This window comes from Microtus oregoni, unplaced genomic scaffold, assembly GCF_018167655.1.
Source record: "Microtus oregoni isolate MIOR12 unplaced genomic scaffold, Mior012 000024F_ref0000369, whole genome shotgun sequence".
Lineage (NCBI taxonomy): Eukaryota > Metazoa > Chordata > Mammalia > Rodentia > Cricetidae > Microtus > Microtus oregoni.
This window is the reverse complement of record NW_024543083.1, coordinates 1,350,763-1,363,300: the sequence shown is the minus strand read 5'-3', so window position 1 is coordinate 1,363,300 and position 12,538 is coordinate 1,350,763.

Here is a 12,538-nt window from a genome sequence, read left to right as displayed (position 1 = left end):
TGTCATTTCAGAGATAGTCAGCCAGTACGCAGCCAGGGAAGTGCAGCCAGCTGGCATTCCACCAAAAGAACCAACAACCTCCAGAGGCTGCAGATCTGAAATTCTGTCATTCACATCGTAGGCAACCACTGACTCTCTGCTAAAAAACATGCTAAACAAAAGAGATCTGCTCATATTAGTAAAACCAGCAACAGGTTCAATGGAAGGGCAAACAGTTGGCCCAAATAGACGGCTGCCATCATTTAGCGACATCTACCGTCTTTCATAAACAGTATAAGGGTTCAGTAAAGCTTATAAGCTATACCCATCATGGGGGAATCGGTGCTTCATATATTTTGTGCCCCACGGTTGATTTAAAAGGATTTGAGGCTACATGGTTCCTGAAGGACATAGCATTTCAAAAACACAGGAAGGTCACCTGGGATTCAGAAAAGGTTGTAAATTATAAATTTGGGAACTTGATTTATAATATTTATTTGGTTAAAATAAAACCGCCATCTCGGCATGCACTTTGAGTATTCCCTGACAGTGACATGATAGGGGCGTGGCTTTCTACCTCACTGGCTTCAGACTCCTTGGAGATGTCTGTCATTTATCAAAAAAGAATGTCACAATTGGGGCTCAGTGGGGTAAAGTGCTTGCTGTGTAAGTTAAGAGCCCGAGTTCAAATCCCCAGAAAGCTCGTAAACCTGAGTGGGTAGCAAGCATCTGTAACCTATTACACGATTGAGAGGTGGAGACAGGAGGACCTTGGGAAGCCCATGGGCCAGTTAGTCAGGTGTTCGTTGTGGTAAGTAACAAGAGGCCCTATCTCAAACAGGGTAGAAAGCAAGAACCCCTATGTCATGTAGACACAGACACAAACACTCACATAGATTTTTTTTTAATTGAAACTTTGGTCAGTTCTTTCCTGATAGCTGACTCCCAAATAACTACACAGAGACTTATTATCAATTATAAAATCGGCTAATGGCTTAGGCTTGTTACTAACTAGCTCTTACAACTTAAATTAATCTATATTGGTACCTTTTATTTAGCATGGCATGTTAATCTCCTGCTTCCTCTGCATTTGGCTGGCAACTCCCTTCTTTCCCCTGTTTTCTTTTTGTCTGCCAAGTCCCACCTAACCTCTACCTGCCCAGCTATTGGCTAGTCGGCTCCTTATTAGCAATGAGAGCACCACATCTTCACAGTGTACAGGAGGATTATTCTACAGTGCGCGTGCACACACACACACACACCTAAAAAGTATAGTGTCAAAATTACACATATCCAAACTGACTTGGGTCAAGTTTGCAAGACCCTCCCATCCCTACTCTTGGTTTAGTTTTCTCCATAATCTACTAGTACCAAACACCCCATATGCATTGCTATTTTGGTTGTTTACTCTCTCTCTCTAGCTATGGACGACATCAGCGCCATGAGATTGGGGATCATTATCTATACTTGTCAATATGTCCACTACCATAACCCAATACAAACACAGTGGCCAGTTTAATAGCAAGGCCTGCATGTTTGCTACATTGATAAATAAAAGAAGGGGCTTCAAGAAATAAAATACTGAAGGAGTTAAAAAGAAAACAGGATGCTGGGCGGTGGTGGCACATGCCTTTAATCCCAGCACTCAGGAGGCAGGAGGATCTCTGTGAGTTCCAGGCCAGCCTGGTCTACAAGAGCTAGTTTCAGGACAGGCTCCAAAGCTACAGAGAAAACCTGTCTCAAAACATAAAAACAAACAAACAAACAAAAAAACAAAAACAACAACAAAAAAGGAAACAGGATGACTCTTGACGGGAATATGGAAAAATAGAAAAACCACAGAATCTGGTCAGTTTGTACAACAAAGATAAATTAGTATAGCCCAAAGTCATGGGCGTGCTTGTATCACTGGTCTGGGGAGTGACTTTAAGAAAAGTCAGCAAATCTCCTCGACCCTTGATGGAGAGGGGAAGGACCTCACACAGTTTGGAGAAGTCTTCTCTACACGTCCAGCTAATGGAAAGTGAAGTTGTGGCCGTGGTGGTGCACGCCTTTAATCTGGCAGGTAGAGGCAGGAGGATCTCTGTGAGTTTGAGTCCTGCTTGGTCTACGGAGAGAGTTCTAGGACAGCCAGGGCTACACAGAAAAATCCTGTCTCAAGAAACCAAACCAAATCCAAATAAATAAATAAATCTAAAAACAAACAAACAAAAAAACCGAACTTGTTCCTGGGAGAAGTTGAGAGTCTGGTTTTGCATCACTAGGCCTGGAACAGTTCTCATACAGATCCAGGATGATTTCAAGAATGGGCTGAGAGTGGGCTGGAGAGATGGCTCAGTGGTTAAGAGCATTGCCTGCTCTTCCAAAGGTCCTGAGTTCAATTCCCGGCAACCACATGGTGGCTCACAACCATCTGTAAAGAGGTCTGGTGCCCTCTTCTGGCCTGCAGACATACACACAGACAGAATATTGTATACTTAATAAATAAATAAATAAATAAATATTAAAAAAAAAAAAAAAAAAAAAAAAAAGAATGGGCTGAGAGTAGCACCGGGGGAAATTGGTATATGTGCACTCCGGATTTGGCAAGGTCTTTCTCAGACTATCTCAAGAGATTTGGGAGAAGGGCATTTAGGGCAGAGAGGGCAGTGGGAACCAAAGCATTCAGGGACGAAAATAAAGAACACATCCAAGAAGACACATGACTCAAGGGAGCAGAGCAAAGGGTGATTCCAGGCCAGGGGTAAAGCCATGTCAGGAAGATCAAAACGGCAGACCCTAGATGTCATAGCTGCAGAGACATAAACACTCGGGCATTTAACAAAAGGCCTGGCCCTGACTTGTGAGACCTGGAGAGGAAGCCCAGTGAGGGGTGGGTGCAGTAATTCAGGTACAGCCTTAGGCTTAGAGACAGTGAAGCAAGCGGCACAGTTGCTATGGTGGTGGTCAAAGACGAAGGCAGGAGAGACAAAGTTGGCTCCGGGAGAGGCCACAGTCTGAAGGCCATGAAGCTGTGGGCTCAACCCTGAGGTTTCATGGCAGCAAACTGATAGTCAATGAACATTGAATTCAGTTGGGTTTAGCTAGCCACTGAGTGGAAGTTAGGGAGAGGGTGGGCAGGAAATGGAAACCTTAATGGTTGGGGGGCAGAATAAGCAGCTTCACCATGCTCTAGGGTAGGAATCCAAGGTGTCATCTCCCTCCCTCACTGCCCTCCCCCCTTTTCCTCCAGGGAAAGCCTTGGTCACTAAACTCAGTCAAGAAAATAAGATTCAGGTAGCAAACACCCAGGACCAGGAGGTACTGGGGCAGAAATCACTCATTATGATGGAAGTCAGTCCTGGGCATTGGACAGACTTAGGATGAGGCTATCAAAGAAATCTTAGGGTCTCCAAGCTGATGGGGAGGGGCTTCCACCAGGCTCAAAGCTTGGCTAATTGCAAGTAGAGCATGGAGAGGCATGGGGGTATTTTGTTGGCCTGCAACACCTTCAAGTTGGGAAGCCCTTCCCCATTCTCGGGACAGGGACATCCTCCATATACTGCCTGAGAGTGGCTGAGCGTGAAGTGCTCCCTGTTCAGCTCATCTGGCACCCCCTCTCTCTCCCTGGCTTTCCTCGCTGCTCCTAAGAATTGCTTCAGAGGGCTGGAGAGATGGCTCAGAGGGTAAGAGCACTGGCTGCTCTTCCAGAGGTCCCGAGTTCAATTCCCAGCAACCACATGGTGGCTCACAACCATCTGTAATGAGACCTGGTGTCTTCCTTGCCAGCAGTACATTGTTGCGCACCGTGTCCCCGTGTCTGCGCTCTGTGCGCTGGCACCCAGTTCGCGAGCTTCGGGCAAGGGGGGCTGGAGATTAAAATACACAGACAGAGAGACAGCGACACAGGTCATCCTTGAATTCCCCAAGAATGCCCCCTTTATTGTGTTCAGGGGCGGATTATATAGAGATAGCCATGCCCCAGCCAAACTCACCAGAAACCACTTTCCTGCCATCAGGAACTCCTGAAGGTCTCGTGCTCAGAGCATCTGTAAGCACTCAAATCAGGGGATTACAAGAAATACAGGATCTGTGATCTCACTGCTCCCAACACATTGTATGCTTAATAAATAAATAAATATAAAAAAGAAAGAATTGCTTCAGAGTCTTGATAAAGGAAGAGGCCACCTTCTCAGCCTGGGAACCTGTTCCAGCGGCATTAGCCTTGGCCTCAATCCAAGGCTGCAGCGTTCCCATTTCAACCATTGTACCGCGTTACCATCTTCACCCAACCTCTACCCCTCTCTCTCCTGTCTATGGCATGCACCCTGAGATGATAGAGGCTTCCAGGCTGCCTCCTTCCTCAACCCGGATGAGAAGTTACCTCAGTTGTTCTTATGGGAGCCAGGGAGAATTGAAGGCCCAAGGAACCTGAAGTCTTCCTGTGATTGAGAGATACCCTAGGTGGACATAATCCACTGACTGACCAGATATGATCTCAGCTTCTCAGAAATAAACACATATGTTTCATCACTGGGTAACATGTTTTTGGGGGACCTCCAAAAAGTGAATTCAGGTAGGGTACTGGAGTGTGACGTCAGGTGCTGTGACAGGCTCCTATGTCATCTCAGGTGGTACGCTTTATCCCCGGTTCACAGCAGAGGGAAATTGAACCAATCAGAAAGGTAGAGCTGGGCCTTGAGAACCCTAACTGTCACCACACAGAGCTCTCTGCTGGTGTAAGGAGCGACGGAGGAGTTCAGGTTCCTCCTAGGACATAATGCCAGTGATGGCAAGTCCTCTCAAAATTCCAGTATGTCAGAATATGAAATGTTAAACATGATGTGTTAACTGAGGTCAGTAGAGTGGGTCCTGATCCCGTATGACTAGCTTCCTAAGAAATCAAGATTACAACAAGAAACAGGGAGGTGACCACACATAGGCCCATCCTGTGTAGTCTTGAATTCAGACTTCTAGTTTGCTGAGCTGTGAGTAAATCTCTCTCTGTCTCTCTGTCTCTCTCTCTCTCCTATTTTTATTTTTATGTGCTTTGGTGTTTGTGCCAAGGGCGTTGGGTGCCATGAAATTGGAGCTTCAGACATTGAAAACTGCCGTGTGGGTGCTGGGAATTGAACCTGGGTCCTCTGGAAGAACAGCCAGTGCTCTTAACCCCTGAGCCATCTCTCGAGTTCCAAAAATCACTTTTGATTGTGGGTGTACTTTGGAATAGCAGTGCACAGCAGACTCATGCAAGCTCCCCTTCACTTCATATTCTGTTTCCCCCCTGCATGGAGTCGCCCTCCAAACAGAAGCCACCTGGAGAGGTGAGAAGGGACCCTGGCAAATGGCAGATGAACATAAAACCCCCCTAACTGCTAATTATCCTCTTTATACAGCTCAGCATGCAGTGTGTTCCTTTCAACTGCCCTTCCACCCTTCCATTTTAATTCTCTTGGCAATAATACCCTCATACACATCTCAAGACAGGAACGGAAGGAGGGAACCAAGGCCGGTGATTTAGACAATGATCTTATTAGTTTTTTTTTTTTTTTTTTTTTTGGTTTTTCGAGACAGGGTTTCTCTGTGGCTTTGGAGCCTGTCCTGGAACTAGCTCTGTAGACCAGGCTGGTCTCGAACTCACAGAGATCCTCCTGCCTCTGCCTCCCGAGTGCTTGGATTAAAGGCATGCGCCACCACCGCCCTGCTAGACAGTGATCTTTTGTGATTGTTGGCGTCACTGACTTTGAAAGCGTGGCTAGGTGGCCTGCCAGGCACTTCTTCCTGTGGACTAATGGTCATCATGGAGAACTTTGAGTGTCTGCTCCCTGGTCCTTGAGTCCTCTCTGTCCATCAATCATCACCCAGTGGAGGCTGATGCCCCTCTCTGTTAATGACTGCCGAGACATGCTGGCAAGCGAGAGATCAGCCTGAGGGAGGGAGGAAATCGGTCCCTGAGTTTTGAGTTTTGTGAGCATTTAAATTGAGCACATCCTGTCAAGAGTGAGGAGTTACCGCCCACAGAAAGAGTGAAGAAGAAAGTCCCTTTGAGTTGTAAGGGGTGGGGAAGGACCCCTGGGGGTTTACAAGAATGGATCCAGGGATGGAGAGGAAGGTTGTAAAGGAGTGTGTCCTGAAGGAGAGACTCTGTGGCCTGATGTGCTCTCTGTGGGCACAGGGCTGGAGGTCAGTTCTCAGCACACAAAAGAAGGGGGCTGAGGACTGAGGAGAGAGAAGAGGCAGAGGAAGAAATCTATATACAAATTGCTTGTATAGTAACACAGAATCCTAGGAAAATCCCAGAACTGCCCTGTAGGGAAGGTTAGCCCATCTCTAACACGGTTCTTTTTTTTTTTTTTTTTTTTTTTGGTTTTTCGAGACAGGGTTTCTCTGTGGTTTTGGAGCCTGTCCTGGAACTAGCTCTTATAGACCAGGCTGCTCTCGAACTCACAGAGATCCGCCTGCCTCTGCCTCCACTGGGATTAAAGGCGTGCACCACCACCGCCCAGCTCTCTAACACGGTTCTTTATTTATCCAGTCAGTTATAATGAAGGCATGGGTACATGAAGGAACACACACACACACACACACACACACACACACCACTATTTTAGCATCCTACATTCTGGTACTTTTTAAGACATGACAGATGCTAGGACATCACAATTGGTTTAGAATCTCTCTGTTTTGTCTGATCCAAAGGCACACAGCTTAACCTTTCACCTTAAACTGACAAGGAAACTAGATTAATTAGATTTTTGCCTTCAAATACCCACAAAAACATTTGCTCTAGAATTCCCTATACTGAACTAATTGTAAAACATTTAACATTATATTTAATTTATTCATATATATGAATATTTATACTTATTCACATTTATAAAATAATGGGAGGGGGAATCTCTACCTGATCTTATATTCTGGGAAAGAATGTGCTTTAACCACACTTCATTACAAGGGGGGAAATATCCCCTTTCAAAGAACAGGAGGAAGGGAATGGGAGCAGGGTGATTATAACTCAGGTCAGGAAGTGGACCCTTTGATCAAATTCAGGTCTACAGGCTTGCACTACAAGTGCCTTAACCCAGTGTACTAAGTTGCTGGCCCCCGAGTCATGTTTAACTCTCAAATAAAAATGCTTATTTTTAAATTAGGTATATGTGTATGTGTGTGAGTGTGTGTGTTTATGAGTGTGTGTCTGTATGTGTATGAGTGTGTGTATGTGAGTGTATGTGTCTGTGGAGCACACAGAAAAGGGCATCTAATCCCCTGGAGGTAGAGTTATAGGCAGTTATGATCTGCCTGATGTGGGTTCTGGGAACAAAACTTGTCCCCTCTAAGAGTAGTGTGAGCTCTTAAGCATGGAGTCACTTCTCTCCAGCTCCTGGGTCATGCTTTAAAGTAAAAGTCCGGACTATCCAGAAGATGAGGCCCTCTGGAGGGGAAAAAAAAAAAACCCTCCATGGAGAAACCATGATGTTTAGGGTGGAACTAGCTCTTGTAGACCAGGCTGGCCTCGAACTCACAGAGACCTGCCTGTCTCTGAGTGCTGGGATTAAAGGCATGCACCACCACTGCCTGGCCCTAGCTTGCTTTTTCTTCTCTGTCATCGAAGCAGACATTTTCTCAAAGATTGGCTGAGAATGGAAGGCAGGGTCTTCTGTATGCCGTCTGCAGGGGCAGCGCTACCGGTATGCTGAGCTCAGCCCAGGATTTCTGATGAACTTGATTTCAGAGCTTTTTACTGTTTTCAGTAACGAAGATTTAGAAAATACATCCTACTGTGGTTAGGTTTCAAACTGGGGACAAATAGCTATGGTATCTATTTAACTGGCTACCAGGTTCTCCCTGCATCCCCCAGGTCCGACCTGCTATACAGGGCCCTCCTGGATGGCATACCCCCTCTCTACCCTAAACTTCTCCAGCCCAGGGGGCTGAGTTTCTCAGCCCTATATAACCTAACCATTTTGATTGCCTGCTCTTTTGTACCTTTGGGCCTCCTGGCTGCTGCAGCTGGTTCCGTCTCTCCCCTCTCTTTCTTCCCTTCTTCCCAATTGGCAGAGTCCTGAGCACTCGGGACTCTCCCAATGTCCTTGCCTCTGGCTATGCTCTCCCACTCACCAATAATACACTTTCTCCCCCTCATGCCTAGGAGCAGTCAAGTTCCTTTTCCTATTTTTTTTCTTTTCTTTTCCTTTTTTTTTTTTTTGAGACAGAGTTTCTCTGTAGCTTTGGTGCCTGTCCTGGACTGGAACTAGCTCTTGTAGACCAGGATGGCCTTGAACTCCCAGAGATCCGCCTGCCTCTGCCTCCCGAGTGCTGGGATTAAAGGCGTGCGCCACCACCACCCGGCATCTATTTCTTTCTTTTTTTCATTCAAACATTTTCTGTTTACTTCTTAGCAAGAATTTAAGAATTTTTATACTTAAAAACATTTTTTTTTGAGACACACTGTAACTATGTGGCCCTGGCTAGGCTGGAACTTGCTAGTCTGGAACATCACAAGGCTAAAAGGAGTCCTGATCACGCACTTCAGTATGTGGCTCGAAACACAGGAGGCCAGCCAAATCTTCGGCAGGATAATTTAGACATTTGTTTATCTTAAAAAATGCTAGCAATAACCACATCCACCTCTTGGGTCTTGTAGAAATCAAGGCAGTAAATGGGAGGGCTTCACTGAATGTTAATGGGAGCGAGAGTGGCTGAGGCCTGGGTTGCCCGCACCTAGGCCAGCACGCGCCCTGTGGGCGATTTTCGCATGGCTTTTGCATCATCTTGCTTCCCTTGTAGTTTCAGACAATTGCTTGTCTATTTTTAGCAGGCAAAATCCACTGGGGGAAGAGAGACGCTAAAAAATAAAAGGAAAAAATATAAGACACAAGGGCAGAATGAATGTCAGAGGTGAGGTAACCGGCTTTATTTGTATTTTTGGAAGACTCCTGTGAGAAGTCAAGGGCTACCTTCCAGGGGTAACAGTTAAGCTGCCAGGGATACCTTATTCATGGCCATTCCGTTTCTTTCATTTCCTTAATCTGAATACAGTCCAGTTCCTTTCTCTTCTGATCCTCTGTGGTATTTTCTCTGCTCTTCTATAAGGACATTTACTGGTTCCCGCTATGAATCAGGAGGCATCGTGATGATTCGGCACACTTATTTCTCGTGCTGAGCTTAGCACGTCTGTTGAGTGAATGAGTGGACGAAGAAGAAAATTCACGCAGCTAGAATGACAGAGGATAGGCCGAGTCCACATCCATTTGTTTTCAAAACCTGATCTTCCCTCTTTGAGGCATGATCTACGTAGCCCCCTCCAGGCTAACCCACCTCTCCCAACTCGCCAATTCTTCAGCCTCCTGCTTTCTATCTGACATTGGTCATGCACTACCACACCTGGCAAAACAAAACAACCTCCAGCCCCCCGAACTTTCATTCAAATGTTTGAGACATTAATGATCGTCTCAAATAAAGAAAGCCCGTGAGCTTCGTTCTCTAAGAGTATATATCTTATAAAGAGGTGACGGGGGGCTGGAGATTGTCTTTCTGGCGTGGCGCTCTCCTGTGCTTGGCTTTGTCTAGGATGAGGTGGGAAGGGTGGGGAAGAGTGCCTTTGGAATTGAGAAGCTCACCTGCTCAGAATCATATCGTACAGGGTTGGAAACACATACAGAATCATACAGACAGGAAACTCACGCACAAGCTTCATTTTCAGGGCGAAGAAATGTCGGCTAAGGGAGAACATCTTGCCCAAGGCCACCAAGCTAAATATGGGAGTATAGCTTTGATGGAGGAATTATCAAATCAAATCGTAAGTGAAGCAACGCACCATTTTCCATAATGCACCTCCCCGGAAGCCCAGCATTTTAAGCCATTAGAAGGTAGCACAATGCCACCCACCGAAAAGAAAAGAGGATGATAAACTTACTTGACAAAAGTCAGCACTACAACGACCCACCAGATGGACTCGGTGGCATACATTTGTAATCCCAGAACTTCCAAAATGGAGATAATGTTTGTGGAGATTTTATTTTATTATTATTTATTTATTTATTTATTTATTTATTTTGTTTTTTTGAGATAGGGTTTCTCTGTAGTTTTGGAGTCTGTCTTGGAACTAGCTCTTGTAGACCAGGCTGGTCTCGAACTCCCAGAGATCCGCCTGCCTCTGCCTCCCGAGTGCTGGGATTAAAGGCATGTGCCACCACCACCCGGCATTTGTGGAGATTTTAGACTGGGAGGATGGACTCTGGCAGTCCCGACAAGGTAAGCTCATCCACCCGTCCCTAGTATACCAACAAAGAGGCAGGTCAGAGGGAACAGCAAGGACAGATTTATTCACTGTGGCCCCATTGGAAAGAAAAAATAAAGAGACCCAATACCACCCAGTCTGTCTTCCAGGCATTAACAGAGGTTTATGTTTAAAATAGCAAAGGGTAGCCGGGCGGTGGTGGCGCACGCCTTTAATCCCAGCACTCGGGAGGCAGAGGCAGGCGGATCTCTGTGAGTTCGAGGCCAGCCTGGTCTACAAGAGCTAGTTCCAGGACAGGAATCAAAAAAGCTACAGAGAAACCCTGTCTCGAAAAATCAAAAAAAAAAAAAAAATAGCAAAGGGTATGCATAATTAATCTTGGTCAAAGTTTGGTCTCTGTCGTGGTCTTGGCTGCAAAGTCTGCCGCTAAAAAGCGGTCTGAGAACCTGTGAAATAGCTCTTCCTCCGAGTAAATTTCTCCTTCTGGCATTAGGGCATCAGCTTTTTCCTTCCACAGTTTCCTGGGGGAAATTTGAATTCTTTGGAATCCATTATTCGAAAAGAACGATAGTGGGATTAAGAGTTCAAGGACGGCCTCCTCAGCACAGCAGGTCTCCTGCCAGCCTGAGTTACAGGAAACCCATCCTATCTTATAAACTAAACTGTTTAGGTTGTGTTTTTGAATTCTTTTGCTGATTTCTAGGTGTTGACGATTCCCAAGGCCTTCAAACTCTAGCTTGAGGATCAGAGATGGGCAGGAAGGAGAGGTACAGATTTCAATTCAGTGTAGCCGGGCGTTGGTGGCGCACGCCTTTAATCCCAGCACTCGGGAGGCAGAGGCAGGCGGATCTCTGTGAGTTCGAGACCAGCCTGGTCTACAGAGCTAGTTCCAGGACAGGCTCCAAAGCCACAGAGAAACCCTGTCTCGAAAAACCAAAAAAAAAAAAAAAAAAAAAAGCTACAGAGAAACCCTGTCTCGAAAAATCAAAAAAAAAAAAAAAAATAGCAAAGGGTATGCATAATTAATCTTGGTCAAAGTTTGGTCTCTGTCGTGGTCTTGGCTGCAAAGTCTGCCGCTAAAAAGCGGTCTGAGAACCTGTGAAATAGCTCTTCCTCCGAGTAAATTTCTCCTTCTGGCATTAGGGCATCAGCTTTTTCCTTCCACAGTTTCCTGGGGGAAATTTGAATTCTTTGGAATCCATTATTCGAAAAGAACGATAGTGGGATTAAGAGTTCAAGGACGGCCTCCTCAGCACAGCAGGTCTCCTGCCAGCCTGAGTTACAGGAAACCCATCCTATCTTATAAACTAAACTGTTTAGGTTGTGTTTTTGAATTCTTTTGCTGATTTCTAGGTGTTGACGATTCCCAAGGCCTTCAAACTCTAGCTTGAGGATCAGAGATGGGCAGGAAGGAGAGGTACAGATTTCAATTCAGTGTTTGCAGAGCTGTCTAAGGACATGTTATGGGGACTCTTTCGGCCTGAAGCCTGAGTTGGACTCCAGTTCCTACATGTATTTTACTATCAGAGCCCAAACAGGCTCAGGTAAAAAGGGTGCCCACTGTGCAGTTGAGGGGAACGAAAAAGGCCAGAAGCCAGGGGATCCACCCAACCGCTCATCTTCACCTCCGTTATTCATTCATTTATGGAGGATTTTTTTTTTAAGTTTTATTCAATTACTTTTGTGGCAGGGCTGTGAATCAAAGGTTAGCATCAAAACCAGAATAGAAACCAGTCTTCTCTGGGGACTGCACTCCCGGCTTCTAATCCCCAGATCACAAAACTTCCTAATTGGAAAGAAAGGTTCTTAAACAAGCTCAGAGATTTGCTGGGGCCTGACACCAGCTAAAAAGGTCGGTCTAAGGACTGTCTGATGAAAGGCAATAGGACTCACGTGTCAAAGTGAAATTTCCAAAGCATTTCCACCCCAAGGTTTACTTCTGAATGTAAACTGGGAAATCTCACCCCAGTCCCTGCAGATACTCTTAATTGATCCTGAAACGACATTCAAGCCATCTTCCCCCAAATGCCTTTGTTTTCTGAAAGATTTTATTGACAAGCTGACGCAGGAAGTTCCTGTGTAAACTGACTGTTTCTCACCCCTCAGCCGGCGGACCAATGCAAGGCTAGTTTTGTATCTTTTCTATAACCGCTATTGGGTAGACCTTACATTGTAGTCACCTAACTGTGGACCAAATGGCTCACACGCTTCCATTACGAAAATTACCCAGGGTGCTCACACATCATCCGGGTAAACACAATGCTGTCATTTAAAGCTCATTTGCCGACATTCACACACGGAAGGCAATTCCTGAACTGGGGGAAAGGGATTGTGTTGTTT